Source organism: Cydia splendana, chromosome 25, assembly GCF_910591565.1.
Source record: "Cydia splendana chromosome 25, ilCydSple1.2, whole genome shotgun sequence".
In the NCBI taxonomy this organism is placed as follows: domain Eukaryota; kingdom Metazoa; phylum Arthropoda; class Insecta; order Lepidoptera; family Tortricidae; genus Cydia; species Cydia splendana.
Genome location: NC_085984.1, coordinates 4,306,259 through 4,329,199, shown reverse-complemented (window position 1 = coordinate 4,329,199; position 22,941 = coordinate 4,306,259). Strand labels below are relative to the sequence as shown.

The 22,941-nt window shown below is 35.3% G+C and overlaps 1 protein-coding gene and 1 non-coding gene across 2 annotated transcripts in view; one reads left to right on the top strand and one right to left on the bottom strand.

Moving 5' to 3' along the window:
- Positions 1-22,941, top strand: part of LOC134802767 (uncharacterized) — a 318,964-nt gene that overhangs the window by 181,253 nt on the left and 114,770 nt on the right. The gene's annotated exons all lie outside the window — the stretch shown is intronic.
- On the bottom strand, positions 7,196-7,268 carry Trnak-cuu (transfer RNA lysine (anticodon CUU)). The gene has a single exon. It is a non-coding gene; the product is annotated as a tRNA-Lys (tRNA).

The window sequence follows — 22,941 nt, the reverse complement described above, 5'->3', positions numbered from 1 at the left end:
ATTAGATTAGATTAGATTAGATTAGATTTATTTATTTCACAACATATGATTACAGTACAAATTACATTAATGTCAATTTATAAGAATCTATATTGTGATCGTCAGAAATAAATTTAAATAATAGCAAGATAATCCAAATAAATTAATTTCATTAATAATACATAATATGAAAAATTTCACCTGAGAAGGATCGTCAAATAATAACAATAATATACAAAGACAATGTCAAGAATAGGTATGCGAATATAAATTATACAGTTATGTCAAAAAATTCACTTATTGAATATAATGGGTATATTTGTACGCCAATAGGCAAAACACAGAGCTCTGTAATCACCTATTTTTACTTAAGACCTATCAATGTTCTACAAATAAAATTTACTTTACTTTACTTATTAGTTTATGAATTATGACGCTTATTTGCCACTACACGGGGCGACAAAATATCAGTCAGCCAAAACGTATGGGAGAGTCAATTTTTTTCGCGATTTCGGGGTTGGTCCCGTAGTAAAAGTTGCTCAGTATGATCTATGTATATATTCAATCCGTAAATTGTGCCATTCTCAACCATATGGCGCTATTTCCATATAGCTTAAATTTGAAATCAACCTTATCGACAACCGACAAAGTGGTACCTTTTGTTTGATAATGTCACAATTATTGCAGGTAACTAAATTTACAACCTGTAGGTATACTGTATAACGTAAAATAGTTTAGCAATAAGCACACAAAAAAACTATTATTTCACAAATTTTCGCAAATTTTCTCACATTCCAGTACTTGGCCTTTTATCAATTGCGCCTCCCTTTTGCCCCTCCCCCCTCTCCCTGTGGGGGTGAATTTGCTTGTTTGGCCAGATAAGGGGATTCATTAGGAGACCGCCGTTTTAAACGTAGTGCAAATCTGTTGGGTTTTTATGTCAATTTTGTATTGTCACACCAGTACAGGGGGCCGATTTTTGAACTTCGACCGCTCGATTTCGTGTATTTCGTTCAATAATATCTCCACTACTAGGCATTTAAATTCTACTAATAGAGTTGAAAACGAGTGGTCAATACCACTCGATTCCAAATTTCTATCGCTCGGATATCAAAAATTAGCATTTCGCCGTTTTCCACCGATTTTCGAGTGACGAAATCGAGCGATCGAAATTTAAAAATCGCCCCCCAGGGTGGCATGAAAGACGTTTAAAATTATCATCTTCTATTTGGCTATTAGTGACTACTATTAGGTTACTGAATTGTTTTTTATACCTACTTGATTTATGAAATAATCATTATCTGGCTGTCATCGTTAAATGCAAATATTATAGTTTTTTTTTTGTATTTTGTATCTGTATTTTTTATGTAATTCGACATTAAGAGACCATATACATCTCTTAGTAATTGTAATACGTTAGATTGAATTCTTAGTTTTATTTTATAAAATTGTTGATGTTATTATTTTTGCATGTATGTAAATTCAATGATGACGTGTAAAAGTGCCCTTGTGGCCTATTTGCTGAATAAATGTTGATGTTTGATGTTTGATGCAAAGCCATCAGAGCGTGTTATGGCTATGGCTAAAAATTTCATGCTGGGTTTTGCAAGATTACGGCCTCCTAGCTTAGTTGGTATACTATACCCCGTTTCATTCAGATTAGAAATTTTATAGAGTTAGACCAAGAAAAGTCTGCAGCGACTTTGATAGCACACCCAGTAAAATAAATAAATGTTATAGGACAATTTTACACAGATCGACCTAGTCCACAGTAAGCTCAATAAGGCTTGTGTTGTGGGCACTAGACGACGATAAATATAATACATAGGTGTATATAATACTTCTATACATAGAAGACATCCATAACTCAGGAACAAATATGTATTGCAGATTGCAAATTTTTTTTTGCAGTGCAAGTGTTATTTTAAACGTCACACTTCTATGAAATGATGACGTATAAATGACACTTGCGCTGCGTACTGGTATCAAAATTGCTGCAGACTTTTCTTGGTCTAACTCTACCTCAAAAGTCGTGGTAACGTTTTGCCTCCAAAATTAAATCTGTGCAACTATGCACTGAATTACAGTGTTTTACATACATATATGTGACGTTCCATGGAAAAAGGTACCTTATGGCGGCCGGCGCTTACGTCGCATGTCGCCGCAATAATATTGGAGCGGTGTTAATAATAGCGTAAGCGCCAACCCCCATAAGGTACCTTTACCCGTGGGACGTCACATATTGTACCGCAATATTAGATGCCCTAGCATTTCGGAAGAATACCTAAGTTAAATTAACAACTACTTATGATGTTAGCAAAATTCTAATCTTATAAAAGCGAGGTATAGCGACCTTGCCTATTAAGCAGAAGGTCCCGGGTTCGAACCCCGGTAAGGACAGTTATTTGTGTGTTTATCACGAATATTTGTTCGTGTGTTATGGATGTTATCTAAATAAGTATGTGTTTACTATATAAATATGTATTTAATATATCAATCTGTGTAAGTTTGTTCCCAAATATATATTTATTTTTATTCATACAGGTGACTGTACCAGGGGTCGGAAACCGGTATTTGCTCCATACAAAAATACCGGTATGATTACGTTCTTTTTCGTTCTTTGGTTTATTATTTAATTTTTAATGGGACAACCTAATAATACAAAGTTGTTACCTAAATATATGGTTCAGTCCCAAGTAAAGAACATAAAATAATTTAAAATATTGGGCTATTTCGGGGTTTTTGAAAAATACCGGTTCCGAGCCCCGGACTGTACTTCATAGGCCAGTATACAAACCGCGAAATAAAAGCACAGATTGCGTCAAAAGCACTCGTCATATTCCCATTCATTTTCAGCCCAACTCTCGCACCACCCAGTATATCATGACCCCGTTAAGGTGCCCACTGATTAGCAGTCCGACGGACGGTATCGGCCTGTCAGTTATTCGGAACAGTCAAAATTTTGTTCTAACTGACAGGCCGATTCCGTCCGCGGACTGTTAATCAGTGGGCTCCTTTAATAATGCCAATTTGGAATTTCTGCACGCAGAGAAGCAGTATAAGAATTTTCTCATAAAAGTTTATCGGTATTTTTGAGAATGCTCAGCAACTTGTACATTTCTATAAATGTTATACATTTTACTTCCATCCGAGCCTGTATTAGACATATTCTCTTTATTTATTTTTCGTCTTAAGTTAGGTTTGTTTGAATATAAAAGTAAAATATAAAAACACTTACAAAACAATAAAAAATACATATAAACACATTATAAAAAACCTAACCTAGGGTGCCGCCGGCAGCGGGGCTTGGCCCAAGCTGCCGGTGGTCAGGGCCGCAGAGTGAGGAACCGACGTACTATACGCGCCGTGTCCAAAATTACCGCCTTCTGGATCTGACCCTTGATCCAACCACCCAGCGACATATAGACATATTATTATTATTAGCCGACGAACTGTCAAGTCGTATAGGTTACCATGGTAATGTACACCAAATTATATTAGACTAACTGAATTATGACGTGATCACGTGGTGGTTTCCATGGTATAATAATATACTCCGCCTGGTACTCCATTCCCGTCTTTTCTAGGTCACCTAACTGACACGGGCCTACGTCATCATGCGACAGCGCTATATGATAATATGCGATAGCGCTATATATAGCGGCCATGTTGTTGTGACGTAGGCCCGTGTCACTCTGGGAATGGAAGACCATGTTTTATTAGACTATGGTGGTTTCTATAGAAAACGACGCGCCGGTAGCTCCGGCCCGGCCCCGGCCCGGTCTAGCGTGAATCATCCTTAATATCTACCGTTCGAGAAATGGGCCCCAGATCGGATCGGGCTATGTGAAAACGCTTGATGTACTCTATCGAATTTATACCAAAGCGGTAAAATTTCAATTCGCGTATGCGTTTGGAACACCACCGCAAAACAATATGGCGTTTACAATAGCCGCCATTTTAAAACGGAAATATTAATTATAGCGCTTTATGCGCCATAATTGTTTGCCCTTTAATTGTGGGGATGATCAAGTGAAGAGATTCTTATTGTTAACAAGGTTTTTAACCGACTTGGCAAAGAGAGGTTTGGTTTTATATTATTCAGCCAATGTATGTTTCGAAAAAAAAATGTGAGCAGGCTCGAGTAAGATAAAAATAATCGGTCAAGAGCATGCTCAGTGTAGGGTTTCGTAGTTAACATTCTGTCAAAATAGGCGAAACGGAGGTTATTAAGTGGTTTTTAAAAACCCTTATTCGTTTTGAAAGACCTATTCAACGATACCCCAAAAAAAAGAGTCTGAGTAATAGGGTCCCGTTTTTACCAATTGGGTACGGAACCCTAAAAACGGAAATCACGTTTGTTGTATGGGAGCCCCACTTAAATATTTATTATACTAATTTTGTTTTTAGTATTTTTTGTTACAGCGGCAACAGAAATACATCATCTGTGAAATTTTTACTGTCTATTAGCTATCACGGTTCACGAGTTACAACCTGGTGACAGACAGACGGACAGCGGAGTCTTAGTAATAGGGTCCCGTTTTTACCCTTCGGGTACAGAACCCTAAAAAACCCATAATTTGCTAAACCTAGTTATAGTTTACCCTATTTGACATTTGAGAGGGGTAAACGTGCCTTTTACCGACCTTCTATTGTTGGAAGCTGACATTTCGCAAATGTCAAACTACCGCCATTTAGGTGGCTTAAAGATTGTCAAAAGCACATTAATGTAAGCGTTCTTAGATGTGAGGTGTATACGGGTAATTCCGGATACTGAAAATTTTCGGGCAATTCCGAAAATGGACTCTAATTTGATGGAAATATCTGGGAGACCGAGCTTTGTTCGGAAAACATATAAAAACTCGATCGATTTATCGCCCCCGAAAACCTCCATATAGCAAATTTCATAGAAATCGTTACAGCCGTTTCCGAGATCCCAGAAATATAATTATATATAAATAAACAAGAATTGCTCGTTTAAAGGTATTAGATAGATTATGATGTTCCACTACACTTTTTTTTTTCTACCATATAATTATAATTCTACAAGTAATATTTGTGTTACTTGCAATCTCGTTCTAGGAAAAAAATATGAAGAAGTAAATAAAAACGAAAACGGATAGTTTTTAGGTACATATCATTTTTTAAACAGCCGTTTGCACACATAAAATCAAGCGCCTGTAATATTTTTAAGAGCAAATTAATTGCCAACTGGATTTTTAGTGTTCCGTACAAAACTTTGTTCACGGAACACTTCGGTCTAGCAAATCAGTTAAACGCGTTTTTTTAGAAATATTAATGCATCCCGCTAAATATTATAAGTAGGTACAGTAAATATGATAAAATAAAACCGTTTTCGCGTTATTTTACTTTACACATGTGTTATTTTAACTACCCGATGTATAGTCAGCACCGAATATGCAAATGCAACATACGTCAGCATCGAATATGCAACATACGTTGTTACCATATCAATAAAGTGTTCGGATATATTTATCCACTTTAGCTGACACTATCTAATTCATACTGACTGCAACTTAACCTCAGCTCATACAATCGTTAGGATATTATGGTTTTGACTACAAACTCAGCGAACAATGAGGCAAAACTTCACTTTATCTACTGTCTCCGAAGCTACCAACTTTGCCCTCTATCGACTCCATATTTTGGCATAAATTCAAAGTTTTCAGCGCAGATATTCGGAATGGCAAACTATGTAGGAAGCCAAAATAGTTGGGTAAAGGATTGCGTTCTGCGCCATCTAGCGGCGGATAGCTTAAATACTTGCCGGCGGCGGTAGTTGATTTATATAAATGGCTTATTGGGGTTATAAATAATGTGGTTATAATAATTAAATTCTTATATCGTAAATAATTATAGTAGGTAATGAACAATTTTAGGGTAAACCAAAGTAACATTTGCGCTAATGGCCTTTGACATGTCAAATGTCAATTTTCCCGTCAAAATGTCAATCGGAACAAACGAGGGTCATTGGCCGTGACGCCTGTGACAATAATAGATAGAGATAAGATAAAAAAAGTGTTTAGGGCTTTTAAAAAAAACTAAGGCAGAAAATACCTACTGATGCTACCTTAAATTTTGTATTTAATAAATAGGTAAGTACTTATATAGGACTACCCCTAACTGCATTAATTTTCTATATTTTAAAAATTGCGCTATACCAAATTTGAAACTTAGAAATACCTACTTTGTCGATAAAGAACAAATTATTTTCTTAAGAAACCCACCTACAACCATCTTAAATTTTACAAACAAGTACTTTTCACCAATATCAATAATATTACAATATATAAATATTACAATGTCTCCTAGCATGCAGTTTGCAAGATTAAAAATACACGTAGGCGTTAAACGCAAACGGATTATCTCATTCTCACTTCGCTAAACCGAGGCGTAGATACAAAAATTCTTCTATTGTACTTTATATTATTTCAACACGAATAGCTCAAGAATCGCTAGCGTAAAAATAAAATTTAAAAAGGAAAAAGATTGGAGGTGCGGGGTATCGATCCCCGTACTTCTCGCATGCTAAGCGAGCGCTCTACCATCTGAGCTACACCCCCGGATGAGTGTGATGACGAAATTAATGTTCAGTAGCCGAAACTACTTTAAGTTTGATGACGTAATCTATATTGATATAGTTATGTTATAGTTACGCACGTTATTATTCGACAATAAACAGAATGGTTTTAATTAATGAGAATTAAAGTTAAACTACATACTGTATATGTATAATAAAACCTTAATATGGACTTTACTTATCAATTAACTAGCTATTATAAATAATTAATAACTAATACACTGTTAATCTAATCTCATTTGATAATTTGTTGAAGAATAATGTGTAAAAACGCAAATAAAACTAGTTTACACTATTTGTTTTTAATCATAGTCATCATCATCATCATCATCATCTCAGCCATAAGACGTCCACTGCTGAACATAGGCCTCCCCCTTGGACCTCCATTCGTACCGGTTAATCATAGTATAAGTACTTAAATAGGTAACTTCAATTATTCGCATTTGTTCGTATAAAAAGTTAACGATTAATTTGAATTTCACTGTAAAAGCATAAAGCATTTTTAAATAAAAATAGTACTTCAAAAATTTTAAAATATTTTGTAATACCTAATAAAACAAAATAATATTTCTAAATTTATAATTTAAATCTCATTCAAAAACACAAAAAGTATTTCGCCCAACGTGGGGCTCGAACCCACGACCCTGAGATTAAGAGTCTCATGCTCTACCGACTGAGCTAGCCGGGCTGTGCGTGCTGATGCGAAATAGACAATTAGATTCTACTAGTTAGTTCAAATGGCCACGAATCGTGGAAGCAGATACTCAAACTTTAATACAAAAAAAAAAGTTCAAAATAAAATTAAAAATCGCTTGCATTTCTTACTGTTCTTAGGGTTTTTTAAGTATTTGTCAAAGAAGATTTTTGATAACTTGATTCAAGATTAATTATGAGCGTATATTTTTTTTTAAATAATAAAATCAAAACCAATAAGTGCCTGAAACCAATATCAACTGAACAATTCTCCAATCCAAAACTAAATAACAGCCCTCGAAAATTCCTTCCAAATTAACTTTCAACTTCGAACGCCAATTAGTGACAGTTTTTAGAAAAAAAAACAGCTTTTTTAACCCTTCCGGAACTTTAAGTACTCGCTAACTAGTTGAAACCGGCTGAAACCGGTTCGACAGTGGGGACTTTGTGCTTTTGAGGCGTGTCATTGTGATTTTAATTATTGCTGTTTCATGTTTAGGTATTTTTTTATTTTTTTGCCGTTGATTTTGTGAAATATTTCACTACGCTTTTAGCATATTTACGATTTCGTTACAGATTGATTATTCACACGTGAGATAAATACGACTATGTCAACATGCTCGCTTCGCTACTTTTAAAATTTAGAAGCCTTCAGGCTAAAATTGTTTACTGATGTAATGATGAATTCACATAATCTTAGCCAATACTTGAATTGAATTATTGTGTTGTGGTCTGAATTAATAACTATTAATTAGTTAATTAATAAAAAAACATTGTTAAGTAATCAAACAGAAAGTAGAAACACTTCTTAGGTAGGTATCAAATAATTCATAGGAACAGTTGCGTGGAATGTAAGATCAATCTGCTATTAATACTTTTGAATAGGAAAAGTGTGTGAAATCAATTAATAAAAAATACCAGAATATGTTATAAATGGTAATAATATCATAATCAGATATATCGGAACGGCCAAGATATTCACAAATCACCTATCTGAACATAGCCTTAACGATCAAGACGTGACAATACATTTTCAGATTTATACATTTCAGATATATACATACACCTTGGGCGCTTCGGTATGATATGATATCGAACAATGTCAAGTAATAAAAACTGCTACAAAATTTGTTATTAAAACTTAACAACACTACACTAAATAAGCTAAAAACGCTGTACAAAGCCGACCGCAGCCCTTATCTAGCTTTAAGTTGGCAATACTGAAAATATACTGGTAACTTCAAAAGCCATCGAGTCCGGCCCTAGTGGTTACTTGACCGCAGGTTATTAAAAAAATACGGACCAGGGCGGTTTATTATCTGCTTGCTAATGCAGGGATGGGGACAGGAATTATTTAGTCTGTTTGAGAGATTACGGGATGTAATTTTGAGGTGAATATTTTCACAAACATTTTTAGCGATATTAAGTTAATGGAATTATTAATAAGTGGATTTGCTGAGTTATTAAATTGTGCACCGGGTCTTTCTTGGCACCTTACGTATAACATGAACAAAAATTGCTCTTGATAATCGCAAGTATTAAGTACAGTTCTTGTTGTGTTATTTGTTTTCGCGAACAAAGGCGATTATTAGTATTTCTGAGGCAATGTACCTACGCATATTTTAAACACTATTACCTTTTAATTAATTATATGGAAAAAATAAACGTACACATATTGAATGAAATAGTAGTGCCGTAACGAGTTTGAACAAAAAAGTTTGCTCCAAAGTATTTAGCTAATACTATGTTTGTATTTGGTAATCACCCGTATTTTGCAAACCACGTCCTAATAGGTTTGTTTTCGGTAACAACCACTGTTCACCTAATAGCCGATTAAATTGGGTATAGCTGGCGCTTTCGCTTGAACACAGATCAGCAATTTTCAAAACAATTGTACAGTGAAAGAATTTAATAAAATTAATCATATATGAAAGTCGATAGGGACCTCTTACTATTGTCACTGTGGCAAGGAACGAAAAAAGTACTGAAATTATGTCCCTTGACCGTACATCGTGAACTTCAATAACCCGATATATTTCAAGCCCGCAATTCTTATAATATTCAGAGTAAATAATATTATACAGTTATTGGTTTAATAACTGTATAATTTAAGGTAGGACGATCTCTACGATAAGTTGTTATTAAATATAGCGAACTACGAAAACGGCTGGATTTAAGTCCCATTAAGTTAGTTTTTTTTATTTCAACATTTTAACACACAAGGTGTATCTTTCCCATTTTTAATTAGTTACCTATAAATATTTTAATATACCGGGTGTGGCCTGTAACACGAGCAAATAATTAAAACATAGATTGTACTCCTCAAACGGTGACATTTTTGTTCAATAACTTTTAAAACTTATGTAGTCTTTAGACTTCCTATTTTTCATTCAAATTAAATATTATCGACAATGTATGTCATTATAATTTTAATTGACATTGCTTGTCATGCCTTAAACATAACAAAATTCCCAATATATTACGTCTTAGAATAAACTTTTAAGTGTACTAAAAATCAAAACACAAGTTATTTTTAAAAGTCGTTGAACAAATGTTGGTCAGTTTAAGGAGTTAAGCCTACAGTTTAATTTTTTGCTCCTGTTACGGGCCACACCCGGTATGTACTACTGAAAAATTATTACAACACATAAAAATCTCAAACGGCATTGGCTATGGATTAATATAAAAAATATCCACAGATAAAACAGCAGAAAAATCTTAAAAACTCGGCCAATTACAGCTACTTCTCTTCTTTAATCAGTGTAATTGTCAATTGTAATATTAAGCATTTTTAATTAATTCTTAATGCCGCGAGCGCACTAATCGGATTGGTGTAAGCTTCATCCGGCTTTGGGTGTTTTACGGTTTCTGCTAAATTCACGGTGTATAGATGTTTGAGATATAATTTATATTAAAAAATATATTATTGCTCTTTAGGGTTCCGTAGTGAGAGGGTGACAATCGGAACCCTATTATGTACCTAAGTTGTCCGTCAGGCAGTTCATTTTTCTTTACATTATTTTTCTATTGGCAATATAATAACAAAAAAAATGGGTATACTAAAAAGGTGACATTTGGTATTTTCTAAGCCTTGACTAACAATCTATTTTTTTGTTACAGGCAACAACGCAAAGGCGATGTCTACGGGTAAGTTTTAAAATAGAAATATTTATACCATGTTTCAGGTTGGTCATCGAGACTATGGAGAGTGCTCGTTATACATAATTACAATTCAAGATCGAACAACTGATTATAATTTCAGGCTATCTTGACTATGAATTTTGAGATTATTTTAAAGAAAAAAACCACGCCCCTATTTCACCACGGCGACAGGTGCGAGAATTCGACAAATCTCACTGTTGCTGACGTCACAGGCATCCATGGGTTACGGTTACCGCTTACCATCGGGCGGGCCGTATTCCTGTTTGCCACCATCATTGTATTATTTAAAAAAACTTCATTATATCGGCAAAAACAGGTATTTATCTTGCGATGTTTATGGTGATAATGATGACAATTGTCACAAGATTTAAAAGAACATTCGGTAATTCTTGATAGCAAATGAGTTATGTGTCGGAATTTCGTGACAATTGTCGTGTTTCTTGTGACGATTGTCATTAGCTTCGCAAAATTAGTACTTATTAACTGGCGATATAGTGGAGTTTTTTTTTTAATTAACATGTTGCTGGCAAACAAGCACACCGTCCGTCTGATGGTAAGAGGTTACCGTAGCCTACGGAGGCCTGTGACGTCAGTAACAGTGACGACGACAATTGTCGCACCTGTCACGGTGGTGAAATAGGGGCTAATAATAGTTTACATTATTGGCCAGATGCAATTACTTTATGTTTGGAGTAGGTATTGATATTGCACGATCACAAATTTTCTTCATTTTAAGGCCCCTACTCACCTTGCAACCATTGCATTGCAATTCGGCTAAGTAGGTTCAACCAAGTCTATTGTTTCAAAAATCGCGTGAGATTTGTTGCAAGATGAGTAGAGGCTTTTGAAATACTTATCTCCATGCAAAATAGTATAGAGATAAGGTTTATCTCTTGTGTGTGTCATTTCATTCGTTCATCATTCACCTCGCTCCAAATTTCTAAACATATATAATATTCGTTATCTGTGGCTCCCCATTTTTCACCAATGAACCCAACTCCCCTAAAATGCAAAAACAATGCTCTCCAGTTTGAAACGGCAGAAACGTTTCAAACACGTTTTAAACGGCTTCATAAAAACTCATTGTCGCCGTAACCGTGTCACGTCATATCATTTTCATTTAGCCTATTTGGGCGTATGGAGCCCTAATCATTATTACGGCACAACGTCGGGGTCCATTTTAAAGTGGCGCGAATTGGGAGTGACAGCGTATGGGAAAATTTAAAATTTAGTAGTATACGCTATATTTATTACCTATGTAAGTAAATAAGTTCCAATACGTTCCAGTCATGTGTTATCATCATCGCTAGTATCTCTACTGTCATTGTACATAATGATATATTGATCAGATTGGTTGTCAGTATTTTCAACATTACTATATTTTTCATGTTTCTCTCATTTAAATTTTAGAACCTAAATAATTAATATTATAATTCACATAAGAATGGCCTATATCACTTGGTTAACTTGTATGTATGTAAAGATACGTTTTAGTTAAGTCCGTTTCTTTTAAGTATGTTTTAGTGAGAGCGTTTAAGGAAGTAAGTGTTCATCTCAATAATACATATATGTACCTAACAATGTATCCTATTATCCTGTCGCATACTTCTGTTGTTTCTCCAATCAATCAATCAATCAAACTTTTATTGATAAAATAGAAGTACAATTTTATATTTTACCAATAAAAAAAATAAAAAAATAGTTTTTCAGGTTTTTAAGTTTAACTTTAATTGTAAGGAAATAAACAATAAAAATAATATTTATATTAACTATTAAAATCTACGATACCGTATATATCTTTCGTTTACGTTAAATCTAAAATTAAAATATCTAAATTACACAAATTGTCCCCAAAATTGGGCCATGCTTTTACGACGAGCTCAGGGGAGTAATAATTAGCTGGCAACTTTACCCGCGTATAACGCACGTAATCGCGTCGCTTCCTGGCAAAGTTACAAGGTTTACAGTTTTGGGACTAAAAGGATATCTTGCTGTAAACATTAATAAAGAGTTATTAAACATAGTACATACCAGGTGTATTTTCAAACCACGTTTTTTACTTTTAATAACTATCACGGGACTTAATCGCGTAAAACTTACGTTTATTTATGGCCTGACGTTTCGAACGTGATGTTACGTTCGTAGTCACAGGCAGAGTCACGGTCACGAGTCGGCAGAGTCCCGTGTTAGTTATAAAAGAATGAGTGAACATCGTGTTAATCAAATTTAGCTAAATTTTGCAAGTCATTCATTCAATCATTTGTCGAACTTGTCTTAACTATAAATTTGAATATAAATGAAGAACAACCCATACTTACCTACGTAGAGTTAGACCAAGAATAGTCTGGAACGATTTTGAAAGCATACGCAGTGCAAGTGTTATTTATACGTCACAATTTCATAGAAGTTTGACGTTTAAAATAACATTTGCACTGCGTGTGCTATCAAAATCGTTGCAGACTTGTTTTGGCCTAACTATAAATAAATGCTAAAAAATACATTTTAAGAAAATAAGATTATGGTTAATGCATGAAATAATATTTATCTCATAAACAGATATTGAAGCAAATAATGCTTTCAGTCATAAAAAGCGGACAAATTGATTATAACCACAAAATGGCGGTATATTGACGGCCATGATTGATGGATCATCAATTTTGTATTCAAACGATTGTGTATACAAGATTCACGCTTTAATCATATTTTGTGTACGGAAATGCAATGATATATTATTATAAACATATGTACTTGTATTTATTATCAAACGGCTACTGGGGAATTATTAGAATATTCTACATGAATCTAAATTATAATTGATTTTTAAATTATATATCTTTATTATGTTGTGTTTTACTTTTTTATTTTCTTTATTCAGTTAGTACCTACCTAGTAATTTTTATTTATTCGTAATTAAGTAACTTAAAATACGCCAACTAATTTTCACTAGCTACGTGCTACGTACGTTCACTAGATTACGTGGTTTATTTTATCAGCTTTGTGGTAAAGATTTTTTTTATACATAGTATTGCAGAAAAAAAAGTATCTATGTGAAAAAATATTTTTAACACAAAAAACTTTTATAATCTGCACCATTTTTAATCACCTACTACATCGCTAATATACAAAACCCTAAACAAAACCCTATGCAGTAAACCTGCCATTACAGCTATCTCATCCGCACCCTAATAACGGACGTGTCGGCGCATACACCGCTTAAACTTTGGGAAACGCTGGTTTACGGCAAAATGGTTGAGATAAAAGTGTGAAAATTGAATTAGAACAATAAAATGTAACCGGCTGCAATTTTAGTGATTTTTTTATTTAAATGTATTGAAATTTAGGAAAACAATCGAATTATGTACAAAGATATCTACACTAAAATTCATTAAAATAGATACAATTTTTATTATATTTCGTTTGTCCTATTATTAATAAGTTTATTTTATTTGTATCTCCTTGGATTTCACGGGCCTATAAATCCCGGTCTTTTGATAGGCTTGGGTGGGGATATAGATCCAACACGTAGCGGCCCCTTGGAGAGCTTTAATGTCATGTAGAACTATTTATTATTATTATTAAAGTAACTGTCTGTATGTTTGTCTGTCTGTTACCTCTTCACGCTTTAAACCGCTGAACCGATGTAGATGAAATTTGGTATGGAGATATTTTGAGACCCGGGAAAGGACTTACCTACATTATAATAGTTTTTATCAATTATCATCATAACGAGGAACGAAGAGGTACTGAGCATGTCAGGAGAGAAGAGATGCCTGTTAGACAATAGCTAACTGAAGGGGAAATGGTTGGCCACCTGATATGGCACGACAGAGTCATTTTAAACATCCTGAAGGGCAAGATTGAGGGGAAAAGACGCAGGAAGGCCCAGGCTCACATATCTCAGCCAAATAAAAGATGAGTTTCTGTCGTGACGTACGAGGAAGTTAAAAGGCTGGCTCAGCAAAGAGAAGAGTGGCGATTACTCCACCAATAAGATCATAGCTCTTAAATATTGATGATGAATCATCATCATCATTCCACGCAAAGTTGCAGACAGAAGCTAGGTATTAATAAAACCAAAACCGCTGGAATTTACACCTAATAACTCACCGGCCAATTTATCAACGCACGCTCTCGCTCATTACCTTAGATTAACGTTACTTAAGCCAAAGCTTCGGACTTGTAATGAAATTCCCTTACCTGGTGCCGGGTTCCTATTGGTTAATACGAGACGACCGAACCAGCGTAAGAGAGACCCCTCAGGCTCTCGAGCGTCGGCGTCTAGTGAACTCTATGGCTGCTGCTCGACGCGACGTTGGCTATACTGCGCAGCGACGCCATCCATAGCGCTGACTAGATACCGACGCTCGAATGACGCTAGTGTGGGGTCTCTCATAACCTTAGATTAACGTTACTTAAGCCAAAGCTTCGGACTTGTAATGAAATTCCCTTACCTGGTGCCGGGTTCCTATTGGTTAACACGAGACGACCGAACCAGCGTAAGAGAGACCCCTCAGGCTCTCGAGCGTCGGCGTCTAGTGAACTCTATGGCTGCTGCTCGACGCGACGTTGGCTATACTGCGCAGCGACGCCATCCATAGCGCTGACTAGATACCGACGCTCGAATGACGCTAGTGTGGGGTCTCTCATAACCTTAGATTAACGTTACTTAAGCCAAAGCTTCGGACTTGTAATGAAATTCCCTTACCTGGTGCCGGGTTCCTATTGGTTAACATGAGACGACCGTACCAGCGTAAGAGAGACCCCTCAGGCTCTCGAGCGTCGGCGTCTAGTGAACTCTATGGCTGCTGCTCGACGCGACGTTGGCTATACTGCGCAGCGACGCCATCCATAGCGCTGACTAGATACCGACGCTCGAATGACGCTAGTGTGGGGTCTCTCATAACCTTAGATTAACGTTACTTAAGCCAAAGCTTCGGACTTGTAATGAAATTCCCTTACCTGGTGCCGGGTTCCTATTGGTTAACACGAGACGACCGAACCAGCGTAAGAGAGACCCCTCAGGCTCTCGAGCGTCGGCGTCTAGTGAACTCTATGGCTGCTGCTCGACGCGACGTTGGCTATACTGCGCAGCGACGCCATCCATAGCGCTGACTAGATACCGACGCTCGAATGACGCTAGTGTGGGGTCTCTCATAACCTTAGATTAACGTTACTTAAGCCAAAGCTTCGGACTTGTAATGAAATTCCCTTACCTGGTGCCGGGTTCCTATTGGTTAACATGAGACGACCGAACCAGCGTAAGAGAGACCCCTCAGGCTCTCGAGCGTCGGCGTCTAGTGACCTCTATGGCTGCTGCTCGACGCGACGTTGGCTATACTGCGCAGCGACGCCATCCATAGCGCTGACTAGATACCGACGCTCGAATGACGCTAGTGTGGGGTCTCTCATAACCTTAGATTAACGTTACTTAAGCCAAAGCTTCGGACTTGTAATGAAATTCCCTTACCTGGTGCCGGGTTCCTATTGGTTAAAACGAGACGACCGAACCAGCGTAAGAGAGACCCCTCAGGCTCTCGAGCGTCGGCGTCTAGTGAACTCTATGGCTGCTGCTCGACGCGACGTTGGCTATACTGCGCAGCGACGCCATCCATAGCGCTGACTAGAGGCCGACGCTCAAATGACGCTAGTGTGGGGTCTCTCATAAGTCTCATAACCTTAGATTTACGTTACTTAAACCAAAAACTGGACTTGTAATTAAATTACCTTAATATGGAGCCTGATGTATTCTGAAATAAATGTTTTTATTTTATTTTTTTATTGGTTGATAACAAGTGTGTCGACCGATCGAACCAGCGTAAGGAATCCATTTTATTTAAAATTGTGCTCTACCTACACTTTTATTTATTTTTGTGTTAATTCTACTCAGAATCACGTATTAGATCCTAATAGGAGAAAAAAAGTATCCCAAACTTTCCACATATATTTCGATCCTTCCATTCCGTTACCGTCATACAAAATCTATGTAAATTGGTAAAGGAATGGAAATAAAAATATCAGGGCACTTTTTTCTCCTATGCATAAAAAGAGCTTTTGATTCTGAGTAAGAGTAACAAAAAAGCACAAATTTTTCCATTTTTCCTTTAATATTTATAAAAATCTCTATTTAATATGTCTGAGTCTCACGGAAGTTTTTTATTAACAAACCTGGATCCCTGAACTTTCGACTTGGTAAGCTTTTGAAATTACATCCACTCCCCCTCTCCCCCCTTTACATACAATGCTTACGTACAACATAGCGAGGGACGTAGGAACCCCTTATAAATGATTTTTTAGTTATGTTAATTAAAATTTTACGGTGAACGTGTTGCGCTTTTTTGTTTAGGTATTAACGTTGTTAATCTAATAAACTGGCAAGGAAAAGGTTTATAATATAGTGCTATATTATTATTATTATTTTTTTAAACTATTCCTCTTTCCTTTAATTAAAAAAATATGGTTGTCTGTAAAGTCGGTTTACAGACAATAATTTTGCGTGATAACGTCATAAGAAAACGTGGCCGTAACGTTACCATAGAGATCTGTCCACGACGTTACCATGGAGATCTGTCCACAACGTGACACTTTTTCGTGCATGCTACCGGTGTTCATCGATTTATAACACGTTATCACGTCAAAAAATATCGTTCACACACGGTATCTGCTTGGTAAAAATACATATAGCAAATAAATAATCACATTTTACTGTTAAAGTTGATTCTTTGTAAAAAAAACTTCGGATCTTCTAAATTCATATTATGTACTTTATATATTCCTTCTGTTACAGAAATATCGGGAGTTTTAAATTCATATTATACACGAACGGCTATTGCATAATGTGACCTATATTTGAGGTACGAATATTCCGTATATACTTCAAAGCGGCCTCAAAATAAAAGTTTGAGAAACACAGATCTTTTGTTTTAGGTTGCTTATCCAAATGGTTTACTTTTATTGTGACTGGTGTTTTTTTCTTGGGTATTTTTATATATTTTATTTCCGGATATTGTCGAAAGGATTTTAGCAGTAACATGTAATTCATCCTGCAGACTGTTCTTGGTCTAACTCTATCATAGATTACAACCAACCTGGCCATTAGCCCTAAACATTAAGAAATCATTAGCTCAGCCAAAGTAAAATCCACAGTTAGAGTTTGCACGACGGATCCGAAATGTATGGGAATATCCGCGGATCCGGATCCAGATCCGGATAATTTCATACATTTCGGATCCGGATTGCAAACCCTATCCACAGTAATGCAAATACAGTGTTGGGAGAGAAAAGTGAGTCTGTGATTACACTCTTGGGTTTTATGAGCGTTGGCCAAGGCATAAGCGGTAGCGATTCAACACTGAAAGAATTTTTTACATAAAAGGTACAGAATATTTTGTTACTCCTCAATAAATTATAATTACGAACTATGCTTAGGTATATGTTACCTATTAGGTACAGAATCCGTTTTAAGATATTAAGAAAAAATTAATTCCTTATTATTTAAGTTCAGTTATTTTTGAATTAATCATACACAGAATGAATATGATGCAAATACTTTATTACATACAAGGACTAGTTATAGTATTTATTTAGGCATTTATAATATACGCAAGAACTAAAAGCTGTCACGTTGAACGAATTCACTATATCTCTCTAGGGCGTGCCTACTACCTAGAAATCTAGATCAGAAGTTTATAGATTGGATGACTGCAGCAAACTTTTTAATCTAAATATCTATCTGCAGCTCTTTCTCCTACGAGTGATATAATATATGGTCGCAAACAGCGGTTAGGCCCCGTGCATGCACTATAGGGGAAATCATAGAAGCCGTCAATATATGGACGCAAATAGCATATAGGCCCGGTGCATGAACTATAGGGAGTATAGGGGGCAGCATAGAAGCCGTAAGATTTTTGGTGCGAGGCGTAAATGTGCCGTTTATGCTTCCGAAGGCAGAACAACTATGCACAAGGAAACGTACCGACGAGAACGGTAGATGGTAGCACTTGCTTTGGCAATGTACAGCACATATGTTTCTGATTCAGGCCACAAGATGGCAGACCCTCCAACGCGCACGGTCCCTATCTAATTATTCGCGGTTGAACGACAGAATTCGCTGCCGCTTATAAAACGAGTCCCCACACATCCGACCTACATCATCTCACAATGGATATGATCTTTTAACGCGCCGCGTTGTCTCTACGCTGATGCGCCTGATACACTAATGTACCAAGGATCTGAGGGCCTACCTAAGTTTGACGTTGCCTCTCTGTCGCACTTGTGAATTCGTACGTAAGTGTGACAGGGAGGCAACACGTCGAACGTCCGCGGTTGGCCCTCTGGTAGTTTTAGCCGACTTACACAGAAATTAATGATAATGAGTTGAGTACATTTTACTGATACGTGAAAAACATAATATCACATGTATTTAGGGGTTAGTGCTTCTAGAGTCCGTCTACTTTGCACCGACTTGAACAAAGTGTAAGAGTGTCACCTCCCCTCACCTCAACCTAACCTCACCTCACCTCACACCTAAACCTCAACCTCACCCACATAAACCTCAAACCACCATAAACCTCATATTTTCATAGAAATTTGACAATAATTATGACATTGTCACACTTTGTCATTTCACGTCATGCACAGTTAGCTCTATCATGAGGATACGTTTTGCTGAGAGGGTCAGATGGAGAAGTATATGTTTTTTCCCTGTCACTCTTAGTGTAAGGATAGATATAATAACCTTTTTAGGATATAAATGCATAAAAGTTAGTTTTTATATATTTTTTATATTTAGGGACAAATTCAAACAGCGTTTGGGTCCTAAAACTATACATATTATTTACTTTATCATTTTTTTTTTATAAACTGAGGATAACGTTAGCGATAAAGTTCCTATCAACAGGGAAGACTGGCAAAATTATCTGATGAATATATTTTTACCTAATATAGTAATTAAGCACATTTATAATTATCCTGAATCAATTTACGTAGGATAACGATACTTCCAGATAATCAGGAATTAATCCTCAACCAGTCTGGATAGACGGTTTTTCTATAAAAGTGCAAAATTCCGTCAAGAACTCCCTAACCGCAAAAGTTAAGAGATATTAACGGACAAAAAAAGGATTTAGAAAAGTTCGCACCATCGACAATGGAAGACACTTAAATGTTGCCAACGCGAAAAAAGTTTATTTTAACCCGACATCGTCTGTCACCCACTTTTACAACGTTTTTTGTAAGGATATTATTTTATAAACGATTATTCAGAATATTATAGAACGTTTTTAATTTTGTTACTTAATTGTGATTTGTGTACATAAACAAACAAATAAACACAAATATATAATAAAATACATTTATTAAAAAAATATTATTCTAAGTATTTAAGTATGTCATATCGTGTCCTAGGACAAATAAATTATTAATTATTTGATATAATACAAGCTTTGCTTAGTTTTGGGCTACTTTGATCTGTTTTAGAATGTCTCCTAATATTTATCATTGACTTTCTCACTGTTTTGTTTGCTTTATTATTTTAGATAAACATTATACAAGAAATTCCACAACTTGCAAAATGTCTTTTTGATCTTAACGAAATTTTCTTAAAAGCATTTCTTAACGATATCATGAATACCTTTGGATACATGACTGGCCTTTTATTTGCATATTTAAGACAATAAACGTTCATACAAAAATGTTATAAATGTGAAGGTTTGTATTGTACACATGGTGCTTTATCGCTTTACGCTTTAAAAGAAACATGATATATGTAATATTTAAGAATTTACTTTTAGAACATTTACTTTGCCAAAACAAAACATCACCTCCTTTTTTTAATATAAATATATCTAAGAGTACGCACAGACATGACAATATCGCTTTCCACACAGAAAGCAGATAATAGGGTATTATACTGTATTTAAAATAAATTATTTTACACCATGCATGAAATAAAGCACCAGATAATTATTAGAAAAACATAGATAGGAGTTATTTTTAAACATAAGTTCTATTTAATAAGTCGGATAGAAATATAAAAAGTAGGTGAGTTGACCGTGACGTCACGATGTAATGTTTCATATATATTCCATATTAGCAAATCGTTTTGACAGTTCTAAAAAAGTAACTGATTTGACTAGTAGGAAAATACCCTATTGTATAAAGTCGTTAAAATTCTAAAATAAAAAGTATAAAAAAGTTTCAGAGCCACTGACCGCCCTTACGCTGATCGTTCCATCACAACGCTGTCACGCCATTGGTCGGTTCCGTACGCGCCTATCGCACGGTTCCGCCATATTGTACCGCACAGCGCTTCAATCAACATACCATCTTTTATATTTGATTTACATAGATTTTTCTGTATTACGTCTTTTTAAACACTGAAAACGATATATATATTAGGAATAATATTTTAAACGCTTTCATATACACTGACCAGTCGATTTTATAAATAAAAAACGTGTAATAGAGAATAGTTTAGTTCAAGCGCTTGAAGCGCTGAAAGTGTAATATTAATTTCCTCCCTTCAGTATTTCTGCCAGTCACTCGCTTGGCTCATTCAGTGTGATATTAGCGTCCGAAGTCTAAGGACAATTTCGCGTAAATATGCATTTAAAAACCTATTTCACCGTTACATTTCCCATTATTATCGGTATTAAAAGATCAGTTTCACTTTTTAGAACGTTTTCGGTGTGACGCGATTAATTTTGGCGCGTAGATCTATTTTTAAAATGTATTCGGGAGTTTCGCAAAAATGGCGGAGAGTTGGGTGTTTTTTCGTAGTGCGTTCCTGTAACCGTTGAAAATGACGCTTTAAGGAAAATATTGGTGAGTTATTACTTTATTAGGTACTTACTTATTATTTCGAAGGATTTCCTGTAATACATGACTTAAACAAAAATAGAAAATATGAATAATTTACTTAGATTTAAACTAACCGGTAAAAACCTACTTATCTCTTTATTTATTTATTAATATAAGACGCGAAATTTTAAGCAAAAAGAACTTAAATTTTGCCACTAGGGTCCCAATGATTTTGGGAAGTTTTTCTAGGATAAGTACCTATTTGCACTTTGCGTCACTGCCTTGGTATATTAAATTTTTCACATTTTTTAAGCGTTATGTTAAGTGAAAAAGTCATGTTAAATGTAGAGTATTCGATAGAGTCTAAGGTTGAGAATTAATTTACATAGGTATGTAGTTCTCGTTTTTAATGTAGATATTCATTTAGGCATCTTTTATTTAACAATTTTCACACCTATGTACGGTAACCGTTTTTTTGCTATTGTAATAATTTCTATGGCTAGCTTTAATACAAATACTTGAGGCTAATGTCTCAATAAAATAACATCCAGTTAAGGTCGATATTTAGAATATAATTACGGTTCTTATATTTTGTATTAATGAAAAGAATACGGGATATAGACGAGTTTACTTTGAGAGAAGTTCGAACGAATTCGATTTTTCATTGACAATTCTCGTCCTTAAACGGCATTTAAGAGGATAAACTTTCAGGTTTCTGTCTGTGTGCCCGTTACTGATATATCAAGTCAGAACATAACACGAAGTCCAGTTTTGCTCGCAAATTTGATCCTAAATGCTTTTAAAGGGGTTTAAGGCGGTTAAATAAGAATAAAAAGGGCTTTTCGCGTTTTGGACGTGACATATTCATCCTAAAATGGCTTTCTTTTATACGTATTATATATATTTATATTGTAATATTTTATAGCAAGATTAAGCGCTCATATGCAGTGCGGATCCGCGCACGAGGAAACTATGGAAAAAATAACCGATCACGAGAGGATAAATGCTTTATTTTTTAATTAAAGTTGTCTTAACAAAACATAAACTTTGTGCCAGAATGGTTTTTCTTTCTAAAATCAGTCTAACGACGATATGTTTGAGTTTCAGTCAGCGCTCGGCGTGTGTGTATGATATAACACAGTTATATCAAGTCGCGACATAACAGCCCTAACCCCAACCCTCACATAATTCGCGTGCTCGCTTTGAGAGACGTTCGAACTATTCCAAGCGGCTGTGCTGAGATTAAAACGTTTTTTGTCATGAAAATTAGACTTATAATCATGTAAAAATAGCAATTATTTTACATTTGAAGTAAGTTTGTGATTATATTCCAAATAATGGAAAAAATATTGTAGAGGTGGTACAGATATTGAAAGCGTCTTAAGAATTATCTAGTAGGAGTACAGTAATAAGTACTAAATAACTAAATATGCCCACAATCAAAATTATATTCAGGAGGGTAATTGAAATGCTTTAAGTGTGATGTGATCACAAATATATACATATGTATTTAAGTAGTTGCAGTATAAATCAATGTGTGCATTATAAACGATTTCCAGAATCATTTATTAGGTAAGTACCCGTAAAAGTTAGAGGTATTCTCTAATAAAAACTAACCTAAATAAAGGAGAAACATTGAATAATAAGTTGTATTTTGATTATAGGTACCTTCCTGAATATGTAGCTGAATTATATAATTTTTATATTCC